Raw genomic sequence first — 14,001 nt, 5'->3', positions numbered from 1 at the left:
CTGAAGTCAGTACATGCATCCATTATGAATACATGTTTATCCTTAACCTTATGCTCCAGAGAGGAGTAAGAACAGATTGTAACTCAAAATGAAAGTGACAGAGCATATGGATGATGCTTTCAGACAGCAATGTTATAGTATTAATGGGCAGCAGATTATATAGCATAATACTTTGATGTTGTGAGTAAACAAGATCCCTTCCCCCAAAATCTCAAAAGTGAGCATGACAGTTTGCCACAGTACCCACACGAAAGAGAAAAATAAGAGAGGAAGAGGAATATACAAAGTCAGGGATCAAAGTTCTGTGCCTTCTGCAAGACTTAAGGCTTTCCCCTTAAAGTCCTAGAACAGCCAGTCAACAGAAATCTCTCACACATTCCTGGTCTGTGTCCAGAGAGGAATAGGGCTGATCTTTGAGGTTGCTGAGGAGCAACGAGGGAGGGGGTCCCCATAGAGCTTATGAATTAACCAACCATTGAAAATCTAGGGTTTAAGTACTATTTTGAATCAATGTTACCTTATAGAGGAGTGAGGGGTCTTCCTGGAAGAGTGAGTGTTATAGTACCATTATTCCATCGCACCATTGTTTATTTCCTACAATCTCCTTTCTGTTTACTGTTCTATTTACCTTGCCCTAGCTGAAAGGACCTGACCATAATGAGAAATGACCTTCAAGGACACATTCAAGATAAGAACTGTACCAGGGTCAAGATAGTTCACTGAGGGTTTATATCAAGTTGTGCCAACTTTACTGATGCCATGATCTACAGAAATAAACCATGGACGAAGTCCAGATTGGGAGGGGTGAGGAGAGAGAGAGAGAGAGAGAGAGAGAGAGAGAGAGAGAGTTATCCAATGCTACACAGTCTGCCAACTTTGGGTTCTCTGGCCTTGCCCACTGTTGGTATGCAATAAAGGTAAAGGTAAAGGTACCCCTGCCCGTACGGACCAGTCTTGACAGACTCTAGGGTTGTGCGCCCATCTCACTCAAGAGGCCGGGGGCCAGCGCTGTCCGGAGACACTTCCGGGTCACGTGGCCAGCGTGACATCGCTGCTCTGGCGAGCCAGAGCCGCACACGGAACGCCGTTTACCTTCCCGCTAGTAAGCGGTCCCTATTTATCTACTTGCACCAGAAGGTGCTTTCGAACTGCTAGGTTGGCAGGTGCTGGGACCGAACAACGGGAGCGCACCCCGCTGCGGGGATTCGAACCGCCGACCTTTCGATCGGCAAGCCCTAGGCGCTGAGGCTTTTACCCACAGCACCACCCGCGTCCTGTTGGTATGCAATACACAACAGATTAACCCAGGGGTCATGCAATCTGTTGTAGGAGGTGACAATGGTTATCTTTTTGTTATGGGCATTAGACACACAAAATGCATCTTATTTGCATTGCAAGTTGTAAGAAGATTGGAAAAAATAGAGGGTCTAGATCTATTTGTGGGGTGGGCTTCATCCACAACCACCTGCTATTTCTGACATAATTCTGAGATCATTAGTTGAAGGATTGTCTCTACCTGTATGAATCTGACCCGACTAAGTTGAAGGTCCTAGTTGCAGGTCCACTTTGAAGGTCAGTCAGATTGGCAGGCACAAGAGATGCGGGCTTTACAGTGATGGCCCCCTGCCTCCCTCCCAAGGGACATGTGCATAGTCCCATCAGTAGGGGCTTTTGAATGGACTCTGCAAACCAGCATATTTTGGTTCACTTTTAGTTGAGAAGTCTCACCTGGTTAAGGAAATACAGTGTTGTTGCTCTAATATGCAGTTATGTGTTGTTAGCTTATGCATTGTTTTAGTCTATGGTTTTAAATTATTATTAATTATTGGATGTGATATTGTATTTTAAGTTCATATAAGCTGCCTTGCATGGGTTTTTTTTCTAAAAAGGTGATATAGAAATATTTTAAAGAAATAAAGGAAAATTTAATAGGCAGTAACAAACAACAATAGAATTGTTACATAGTTGTTAAGAAAATGACTACAGTTCTGCTTGGTTTCTATTCCTTATATTAGTTTGGTATGTAATATTTGATAGCAACAGGAGTGTCATTTTGTTAGACTTTAAGAGGGAATGAAACATGTTCAGTTAGTAGAATTCTTTTAAACAAAGACCAAAAAAATGAAGGACATGCAAACTGTAGACCTGTCTGAGTTCCACAAAAACATGAGTTGGTCAGTGGATCCTAATTATTCCAAAAGCCAGCTAGCAGCTGTCTGACCATTGGATATGGTGATTTGCATGGTTAACAATTGGATGTCTATCTGGTATCTGAATAGCCTGCAAAAACTGTTTGTCGGGAGACTATTCATAATGGCACAGTCAAAAGTCTTCTGAAAGGCATATGCGTTTCCATTTCTGTTCTTCGCCCTTCCAAAATTGGCAATTTATTACATCAAAAATAGCAGTCAGCCCAGAAAAGGACAAAATTGACACAGTTCCCTTTTGATCTTTTAGTTCTGAATAGGCATTCACCAATGAACTTCCCAATGAATATTCATTGAATGCAAAAGAAGTCGCTCAGCATTTTTAAAGTATACTTTAAATATTTTCTGTAATGGCAGGAAGTGGCATTATTGAAACAGTATCAAGGTAGTTTAAAAACATTTCAGAAAAACACAGTAAACTCCTACTTTTCAAAGCTAACTCTTCCTACATTTGCTTTCATATGTAAGTTTACAATGGGACCATGTTTTCTCAAATTTCTGGCTTTGAGTAGATTTGTTAGCTGATTCTGATGATTTATTAGGCATCCTTCCTTCATTGCTGTCATGTTGAGCTCTGGATGGAAAACAAGTAAAAGCCAGCAGATCACAACTGTGTTGCACAGTTGATATTTTCAATATCTCAATACCCCCACCCCATGGTATTGCATTAATAAAACAGAAAATGGCATTATTTTTGCATCCGATCGAATCCAGAATACTCTCTTGCAATTACTCTTCAGTTACTTCCTACTTATTTCAGAGCTCTCTAGTGAAGTGTAAATAGCATAAGTTTGTGAAAGCATATTGGTAAAGATAAAAGAAATGATAAATGTAGTTACTCATATTAAGTTGGACTTAGAGCTGTTACTGTTTATGACTCCGTTATTCAAGAACTGTAGCTTACCATGAATTGATCTCATATACAGTACATGTTAAAAATAGCAAGAATTTGCTATGCTAAAATATGGAGAACAGTATCAACTCCTACTGTGGATGACTGAAAGAATGAAATAGATACTGACATGCCAAATTTGACCCGTTATACAAGGCTAAAGACAGAATCAGAAGAGAGCTTTGTTAGTTTGAAATGCCTTCACTGACGATGGGCAGAAAAGGTTGCATCTTTCTACAGATTAACTATTGTAAATTTGCACACATAAAACACAAATATGACCATGCACACTATATCTGTAATAAGATTGGCTTTATTGACTCATGACTTATAGGGCAACAAGAGCAGCTCTGTATGGGTGAGCCAAGGGTCATTTCCAGCATTTTACCATAGCGAGGCCTGAAAGTTCTATTCATCATAATCAAGAAAACGTATCCTATTTGTTTGGAAATGAGGCTTGGTGAAGCCTCCTTATGAGGGGTATCATGTGACCAGTGTTAGAAATCTCCCCAGGTGCATTTTGCCACTGGAGCAGGTCCAATCATCAACCACGTGGGAATCTCTGGATTTCAGGCTGGCAACTGACATCTCCACCTGGCTGGCCCATCCAGCTTTCTTAAGCAGGTCAGCAGAAGAGCTTATTGAATGCATTTATAGTCCACCTTTTTCTCCAGGGAGCACATGGTTTACTCCCCTCCTCACTGAGGCTGTGACTGACTCCAAGGTCACCCAGTGAGCTTCATGGCTGAGTGGGGATTTGAACCCCCATCTCCCAGGTCCTAGTCCAGCACTCTAACCACTACACCACACTGGCTTCCTAGAGGACTTCTGCTATGGGGCAGCTATGCAAATTACCGTAAATAGGTAAACAAATACAGGGAAAGCAAAATGTCATTTAGAGAAGGAGCTGAAATATTTCCCCTGAAGCCTGAATTTGTTTTCTTCTAGATTGTTTCATTTGATGTTTTAATGTGCTGTAAACCACTGTGAGATTTTTTCTTTAAAATATAAAGCAGTATAGAAATGAAATTAATAATAATACTAATGATAAATAAATTTCACTGTAAGAAAATGGCCTGTAGACAATCCGTTGTGACGACCATAACTTAGGTTTAAGGTGCCATTTGGCGATTAGCTTATATATCTGAGTTTCTAACACTGCATGTGACCTCAATTTCAGAACATGCAGATTATTATTATTTACTGAATTTGTATACTGGCCTTCACCCCAAGATCCCAGGGTGGTTTGCAACAGATGAAGAAGGACTACCTGGAGTACTGTGTCCAGTTCTGGGCACCACAGTTCAAGAAGGACACTGACAAACTGGAACGTGTCCAGAGGAGGGCAACCAAAATGGTCAAAGGTCTGGAAACGATGCCTTATGAGGAACGGCTAAGGGAGCTGGGCATGTTTAGCCTGGAGAAGAGGAGGTTGAGGGGTGATATGATAGCCATGTTCAAATATATAAAAGGATGTCACATAGAGGAGGGAGAAAGGTTGTTTTCTGCTGCTCCAGAGAAGCGGACACGGAGCAATGGATCCAAACTACAAGAAAGAGCTGTTCGACAGTGGAATTTGCTGCCAAGGAGTGTGGTGGAGTCTCCATCTTTGGAGGTCTTTAAGCAGAGGCTAGACAACCATATGTCAGGAGTGCTCTGATGGTGTTTCCTGCTTGGCAGGGGGTTGGACTCGATGGCCCTTGTGGTCTATTCCAACTCTATGATTCTATGATTCTATGACTGTTGTGGCATGTTAAAAAAATGAATGCAATGAAGTACAGGTCTCCTGTGTTAGCTAGCAATGTATGTTGCATCTTCCCACTAGAAGAGTCTTCCTTTAGTTCACTGGTGAAAAACCAGGTGCAAGTTCCTAAAATGATGACATTTCACAACTCCCATTTTAAACCCATCTTGTCGCTATAGGCAAATATTGGAGCTCTGGGCGTTTGAAAAAGGGTTGGTCACAAATGCTGCCCTGGAAGGGAAATTGTAACATTCCCCTCAGGGATGTTGGGAATTATAGTGCCAGTCTCTGTCCCAACTAGAATAAAGATAGTGGTTCCTTTTTATGGGGGGTGGGATGGGATGGAGTTGGTTCGAGCTTTCATTGCTGGGCGGGGGGGGGGGGGGGGCGAGAGTTGAGCTCCTTTCAGACTAAGCACCGGGATGCTCATGCAGCTCAGTCTGAAGCTTCCCAGATGAAACAGGCTTCTCATGAGCTAGGTTGCCACACAGGAATGTGCAGGTGACAGCAGTACATCTGTCTGTAGATCAGGGAAGTGGTGGACCTGCATGTGTTGGTGTGTGATGTGTTGCTATGTGTGTCTGCATATGAAGTGTTCCTGTCCATGTAATGTGTTGCTGTGTGTATAAGAGATTAATTATTGTTTCCTTGTTTTCTTCCTTTCCTTTTTTGTTTCCTTGTTGAGAGAAAGAGAAAGAGAAAGACAGACAGACAGACAGAGAGAGAGAGAAAGAGAGAGAAAGAGAGAGAGAGAGAGAGAGAGAGAGAGAGAGAGAGAGAGAAAGAAAGAAAGAAAGAAAGAAAGAACATTCCTTACATCTTTCCGTTGGAACAACTTTGGCATTTTAGTGTGTTATTTCACCAAAAGGCTTAGGCGGGAAATGATGTTTGTCTTACAATGAGATGCATTTTAAACAAGCATTCCTGTACATACATATTAATTTGGTACCTTAAATTTCTTAACCAGCTAGAAAGCTGGCAATTTACCTTAAAGCACCCAGTTTTGATTTTCACAGGTTGAATACTCTTTGGTGGTCTAAAAGACCCTGAAGCATGTAAACATTACAATGTTATTTTTACAGTAATAGCAGATCATGGATCAAGCCAGTAACAATTTCATAATCTCTCTCTAATCCTTTTTCAACTACACTTTTTGTTTGGTTAAGGCCTATCTGGCAGGGTTATGAGGTAAAGGTCCATATGTATTCATTTATAGGCAGGGTCAGCAACAATATCCAGAACATTTAGTTAATCAGACTTTTAAAGAAACTGGAGTATTATTGCACAAAATGTCACTTATTTATGACTACTATGGATAGATCATACTATCAATAACCGAGATTTAGAAAAACTTTAGATCTGCTGTACACCAGTCCATAATTAGTACCTTGAACAGAGACTTCAGAAGGTGAAGAATTAAAGTACAATCTTTGAACAAGTTAAATACTACAATACACATCCCCCCGCCATGCCAACATGCTAGCAATTTGATAAGAAGCAATGTAAGAAGCTGTGGGCTCTGCATTATATTGAAATTTGTCATTTCAAAAGGTTAAGAAAAGTATCATTTTTTCCAGTGAATTCCAGTAAAGCTTCTTTATAAATAAGTCTGTTTTTATATGAAAGCAATATTCGGGTTTTTTCTCCCTTTTAGTAGCTGTATTTATTTTTCCTGTAAATTTAAATTAATTCTAAGTTGTAATAGTATATTTTAAGCAGCATAAAACATTTTAGGGTCATGTAGAATTATATATCCTGTCATTTTATTAATTATTCCTCGTATTTCTTTCCAGTATGAATGTATGACCAGCAGACATTCTGAAAGAATTCAGGATGTGGTGCTCAGCATTTGCAACATCTCTGTGGTACCCTACTCCTTCAAGCCCTGGACAGCACTACATAGCTCCTGTTAAGGACTCCAGCCAGGTAGAAATGGAGGGAAACTGTGGAGGAATGACACTGTACAAGTGGGCATGTTGCACAAACAGCCTCACCACAGGTACAAAGAATGCCCTGCTGACCCTTGCCATCTCAGAAAACCTACAGCAGGAATGGGGAACCTGTAGCCTTCCAGAAGTTGCTATATTACAGCTCCGCTCACCCTAGACCATTGGCCATGCTGGCTGAGGTTGATGAATATCATCAATTGTTACACACACTTCAATTTCAGGAATGCTAGAGCATCATCCTCTAGAAGGAAAATGACAAGAGACAGTGGTGTCTTTGTGATTTGTCTTTTCATTTACATACATATATATACATATACACACACACACACACACAGAGAGAGAGAGAGAGAGAGAGAGAGAGAGAGAGAGTGAGTGCTACTTCGGGTTACATATGCTTCAGGTTACATACGCTTCAGGTTACAGACTCCGCTAACCCAGAAATAGTACCTTGGGTTAAGAATTTTGCTTCAGGATGAGAACAGAAATTGTGCTCCGGCGGCGGGAGGCCCCATTAGCTAAAGTGGTGCTTCAGGTCAAGAACGGACCTCTGGAACGAAGTAAGTACTTAACCCGAGGTACCACTGTGTGTGTGTGTGTGTGTGTGTGTGTGTGTGTGTAGGCTGAGCATAAGATGGAAGGGCTCATCGCATTAACTCTCCAACAGATACAGTTCCTCTGTTTCCAGAGGAAACAGGTTTCCAGGGGAGATGTCCTGGATAGCACTGGATTCTCATAGACAGCAAAACTAGGCCTCTAGTTTCCAGCTCCAGATACCAGTTCGTCTTCCAGAATCAGACATCTCTTTAAAGGAGGGTCATTGATCACACTGTCAGACTCCTAAAGGTAATATCCCACTTCTGCTTATTGCAGTAATCCTCTCCTGACCAAACTTTAGTCTCACAACTAAAAATCACAGGGCTCAGATGACATCAAGGCTAAACCCGCACAGGAACAACAGTATTAAGATGAAAACAAGTAAAGAACCCCTTTACTAGCAGGAAGCAAGGATGGTCATGATGCCATGACGATAAATGATATCTAAAACTAGAAAGGATCTTCAGTGCTATACAAACCAATCTCTTTCCATCACCTCTGTCAATATAATTCTATGCAGTCCTTGCAGAAAGACTAAATATTGCTATAATCAATTGTCATGAGTTATGCGAAGGTGCCATCTTAAATTCTGAAGAACTAGAGATGTGGCAAGAGTCTTGACAATAATTGTAGTGGATAAGGAGAAGGTTTTTGATCATATAGAATGGATAACGGAGACAAAATCATGATTCATTCATTCAGACACACACACACACACACACACACACACACACACACACACACACAATATGTCTCTCCTACATGCATGTAGGAGATATGAATGTTTTGGGTAAGTTATGGCCTCTGTAGCTATCCATTGACTTGTGCATTAACTTATATCCAACAATGGCTTTGTACTTAGTTGAAAGTGCAAGGTTAGGCATCCTGTTTTTGCCAATTCCCACCACCGCCACCTACTGTAGTCCCCTACAGCATATCACATATTGTTCCAGAGAGTCCCTTGAGTCCCAGTAATTTGGAGAACACAAGAGACTGCAGTGGGTAAAGAGAACTGGCAAAAACTATCTGTCCCACCTTGCACAACCCAGAAGTGCTTTCCACCAGCACAAAACCACCAACCGGGTGCAACCCACCAGAACGACCCAATGGAAAGTTCTCCTGTGTAAGAATTATTGAAATGAATGGAAGTTGTGCAAGAGCACTATTGAAATCCTGTAAGTAACTATTCCTGGCATATAAGTGCAAGTTAGACTTTATGTAAGAGATGTGGGGATTTTATGGGAAAGTAACTGTAAAAGGCTGCCTGTTAAAACAAGAGGAACAGTGTGTGTGTGTGTGTGTGTGCGCGCGCGCGCGCACGCACATGCACACACTTAACCATATCTCCTCTTGTTACTCAAAAAACCCAAGCTGATTTTTCTACTACAGTGCAAATTTAAGGGGTCACACATCTGTCTCCCGTGGTCAAGAAAGCAGCTGGAGTGGGGCCGAGGAGGAAAACCGCAAAGAGAGAAAGGAAGCAATCAGAAGCGGACGAGCAGTGCAGCTCCTCCCAGCAGCTGCTTTCCCGCTTCTGATTGCAGCTTCCAATGCCACCTTCAAAAGAATAAATAATAAAAAGTCTTGAAGTCGTTCAGTGTGTTTCTTCTGTAATGTCTAGTTTGACTCTTAAGCAGGCAATTATCCTGGTAGACTTCCTGGTGTCCAACAAGTGTTGTTTCCGTTTTTGTTGTTTTAAATAATTTCAACTGAATCATATTTAGCTCCATTTGTTTTGAAAGGTGTGACTGGATTGTGGTGAAAAAAGTAAGTGTGACGGCAGTTCCAAGATTTCTGTTCATTTCTCCAAACTGGAATTGCACCCACAATCTCATCAACGCTTTGTGTGTTAATGGCAAAGAGATGTGGATCTCTGAGGTCACTTATGAGAAGTGTTTTGCTATATAAATGCTAAGCATTAAGGATTCTTCATAATAATTCCATCATTTCTTCAGCTGCAATGTATAGATTTATAAAGATAAAATGGTAATATTTCACATCAGCTCAGTTATGCCAGCATCAGTTTTAAAACCCCAGATAATAAAACTGATTTAAACTGCTGCACCTTCCGTAAGCTTCCCATATTAAAAAAGCTTTGATCTTGAAGATTAAAGGCACTATGGCATTTTATAAACACGGCACCTAAATATGGGGCATGATCCAAAGTTAAGCAATTGAAAATCCCTTTGATTTCACTGAGAGAATTAAGCAGATGTTTAAATCCATCTAATTTAAGTAATTATAAAAAGGGCTGGATGCCAAAGGAAATAGCAATTTTGGCACATTGTCCAAAACAGATTATATTTAGATTATGAGGCCAAACATAGTTACTTGGAAGTAAGATTAAAATCATTTAAATCAATAGGGCTTACTTCCAAAAATATGTGCCAGGCTTTTCTCAACTTGCCATAAATCTGATGGATGGATTTCCCTTGTAATATACCATTAAGGTGTTTGGGTTTTTTCTTTTAAAAAATACCCACAATCTATTGTTGAAAATATCTACTTTTGGTACAGAGCAATGCAATTTTATCCGTTATTTATTAATTTTGGAATGCAGTAATATTAAATTAATAAAGCAGTTCTTCTTTCAAAGGGGAGCATAATGCTTTAAGTCACAGTATTCAAAGACTATTCATTTGAGAACGTAACTTCAAATACACACACACACTTTAAATATTAAGTTCCCCCCAAAGCAGCATAGAAACTTTCTAGTGAGAATGGACTAGTATTGTTAGTTGGGCTGCAGATGGATCTGAAAGAGAGAGGAGCTACAGCACCTTCAGTGGAAGAGGACTTGCTTCGCAATTTCTGCTTCTTTAGTAACAAGGATTTCCAGGAGCCAGACTGAGAGAGACCTCTCCATGAGACCTGGGAGAGCCACTGGCGACAGTGAGAGCAACACTGCTAGGCTAGGACTCATCTATGAACTTGAAATGAATGGGAGCTGTGCTACCAATGGCGCTGCACAATAAGACTGTGCTTTCCACTATTTGACATCTTCTGGGATTAAGTTTTTAAAAGCAGCCTTTGATGCAATGACACTTTTTTCGTACTTGGCCATTTTTAATTGACTTACCGCAGCACTGGATAATTGACAGCTTGAAACAGAATCGGATTTTTGACATCGCTTGGGAGCATTCCTGAGGAGCAGAGTACATCTAAATAACATTTGATGGCAAAATGTGATATTTGACTTCTGGCATCTGATATTCAGAATCTGATGTGATATTTTCATAAGCGGTCTGAAGCTGTGGTCTGAAAAATAGAGTGGGATAAGCTGGCTGAAGCCAAGGGATCTGGATCAAGTCCAGACTTGGACAACTTTGTTCGCTACTCTGAGTTCTGTTGAAGGAAGACAAGCTACAAAGATAATGAAGAAAATGATTTTTACAAAATTGCGTGCTTCTTAATGAATGCTACTTCATCCACTGTTTGAGCAGTCAATGACTGTTACTCATTATCTGGTAAAAACCCCACATCTATTATCTGCACCTGGGAGTGCACGTCTTCTGAAAAGAGGTGTGCCAGGGCTCAGCCTACCTGGAAATTATACTTTGTGAACTGGTTACCCTGTCCCCTAATCCCAGACCTATGACGACTGACAGCAGTTGCTCAGAGCGTCAAAATGACATTCTCTATGTCCATAGATCCATTCTTCGTTATTAACATAGTACAATGCTCCTGAAGAGATTTTTAAAGTTGAGTCTTTTTGATCCCTCATAGTTGGTATTCTTCTGTGTTTGATACTTACATTTAAAATCAAAACTGCTTTAAAACCAAAATTATTTAATATTATTACAGTTATCTAATGGATGTTTAAATGTTGGTTGTCTGTGTGTCAGTCAAGCATACTTGCACCTCACCCTTCTTTCCACGAGTCTCCATGGGGCCTTAACAGGAATTACTCCTCACAAGAATGCCTGAGGGGTTCCTATGCAAAAGTCTGTTCTGATGGGCCCTCTCCTCTACTGCTCTGATGGCAGCAGTGGTCTAAGCAGTGCCTGGTGATCAGGTCTCGGCACCATTTTAACTCCCCACAATGCCCTAGAGCAGCACTATGCCATGAAAGGGGTATACAAATGGCTGCTGGACCAGCCACCAGGTGATGCTTGGAACACTTGGTTGGGTGGCTTGTGGGGGGGAATGTTCAGAGGGGCAGGAGAGGATATATTGCTTATTAATATCCTTCCTAACTTGCGCTAGCAAGTTCCTTTACTTAGCAGAGTTACATTCCCCTTTTTACATGCACAGCAGATAGCTGGTTGCAGGCTCGTGTGAGCCTCTCACTATTATACAATTCAGTCTGTCTCAGATTGAATTGTATGTTCCTGGTAAATTCCCTTGAACCCCTCTTAAAAGAATAAAGACGCCACAATATGGTTACCAGACGTCCCCATTTCCCAGGACAGTCCCCAGATTTACAAATCTGTCCCTGGAAAAAATCCATCCACGGAATGTCCCCAGATTTCATTTAATGTCCCCGGATTTATATTTTAAATGTTGTAGATTTATTAGTAGGGAATGAATGTTACATGATTGGTTCAACGGCACAAGACACATCATATGGAGACTTCCGACGAGGCAAAATGGCGGGCGCCACAGCAGCGAACAGCTCCTGAAGCCAGCCAGAGCCAACTGCGCTACCAGGCTGGCTCCGGGCTGCTGAGACTGCTGCTGCCACTGCCACTGCTAAGGGGGAATCAGGGACACCTGGCGTGTCAACTGGGGGGACCGCTGACACCCCCCATGACCCAAATCGAGCCACCCGGCTGACTGCCCAGCAGCGATCCGGGGTCAGGAAAACCCCAAAGCCGACACAGGGAGAAGGAGGAGAGGAGAAGGAAGAGAGAGAAAGTGGAAGGAGAAAAAAGAGGGGAGCCCCGACCTTGCCACGCCACTGCTGCCGCTGCTGCCGAGGAGGAGAGGCAGGAGAGCACCGGGAGGGCAAGGATACGTGGCTGAGCCCAGGCCCAACCTGAGCCTACTCCACGGTGGCTAGTGCTCAAAGAGGAGACCACAGAAGAGAAGATATTACTTCTTTTTTAAAAATATATCTTCTTTTGATAACTTTTTTCTCTTTAAAAAAAAAAAAGTGTCCCGGGATTCTTTGAAAAAAATCTGGTTACAAATATGTACATGTGGATCTACCCCATATGGGGGAATAATCCCGGTGCTTCTGCTAGCTGAGATCTAGCAGAGCAGTCCTAGCTAAAAGCTGGTCAAACGAAGAAGAAAGTCAAAACAGGGAGAGGCTGCTGCGTGACTTGTCATTTTGTTACCTGGACAGGTTAGGTCACGCCCACCTTCTATCACTTGCAAAAGGAAGGATGCGCCAGCCAGGAGGAACAGGAAGCTTCAACTGGCTGGACCAAACTTCCCCTTGCATGTCTTCTCTAGCATTTGAAGGAATGTTGTACTTGACTGCCTCTCGCGGATCACGTCCCACAGCTTCAAGGGGAGGGCCATGGCAGGCATCTGTGCTGGGCCTTGCTAGGATGGTGTGTTCTGGTAGGTGCCCAAGGATGGCAAGTGATGATACTGGCCTTGCATTTGCCAGTCAAAGACTGGACTTATTTCTCATGTGGAAAGATATAACATAAGTAAGGCTGTAAACAGTACACCTGTCCATTGTCAGAACAAGGAAGAGACAGGTATCCTACTTTGGTTTGAAGGACTCTGGCAAGAAACAGCGTTCAAAAGCAGATCAGTTGGGGCCTACTGTATAAAACAATGCTCTTTGTACCTTATATTTGAAGAGACAAAGCTGAGCAATTCAGAGTATCAGATTGATGAAGGGATTTTTATTGAATTACTGAAGCTTCACAGCCACAACAATGAGACCCTGGGAAGCTAACTGAAGAGAAAACAAGATTACACAAGTCCAACAATTCCAAATGAAATCAGCAGCCTAATGAGCCAGAAGTTATCCACGCTATTGTAAAGGAAATTAATTGCAGTTCACAATACCATTCTGTCATCGCTGATGGAACTCGGGATTACTTAGATGTGGCCCGGGATGGAAGGACTCGCCTTCCCCATGTCAGCCTTGGCACACAGCCACGGGAAGCATCCATTATGCCCTATCAGCTCCTGGGAGTTGGGTGCAAAAAGCTATTATTACCCTTGATCATTTCCCCCCACTGCCTATTACAGCAACGTAATGATTATTTTTTAAAGCCAAAGTATTTTTTAATGGTGTTCCTTGAGTTGCATATATTTCTGCATAGTGAAAGATTCACCCGGCACCATTATATCCAGTGGTGGTTCTTATCACTTTCAGATAATTAAAATATGAAAACAGGGACGCAGATCCAACTGTAAATATATTTTGATTCTACGTTCCTATTAACACGCATACCCCCCCCAATAAAGTCTGAAACACTTTTGCATGCAGAGGGGCTGGAGCAGGAGTTCGATAGTGAGCGGACTGTGCCCAGTAAGCTTTATCAAAGGGAAGTTAATGAGGCACAAAAGCGATTCCACTGTGTCTATTACAAAACAAGCAGAAGAAATTGTCTAAACATTGGCCTTGGATCCCATAACACTTCAGCAGCTCCAATGCTTCCCTTCCTATTGTGCTACTGGAAGAGGCAGCCAATTGGCACTGAAAGA

The sequence above is a fragment of the Podarcis muralis genome, chromosome 9 (assembly GCF_964188315.1).
Source record: "Podarcis muralis chromosome 9, rPodMur119.hap1.1, whole genome shotgun sequence".
Classification (NCBI taxonomy): domain Eukaryota; kingdom Metazoa; phylum Chordata; class Lepidosauria; order Squamata; family Lacertidae; genus Podarcis; species Podarcis muralis.
The sequence above is the reverse complement of the archived record's forward strand: the minus strand, read 5'-3'. Positions refer to the sequence as shown.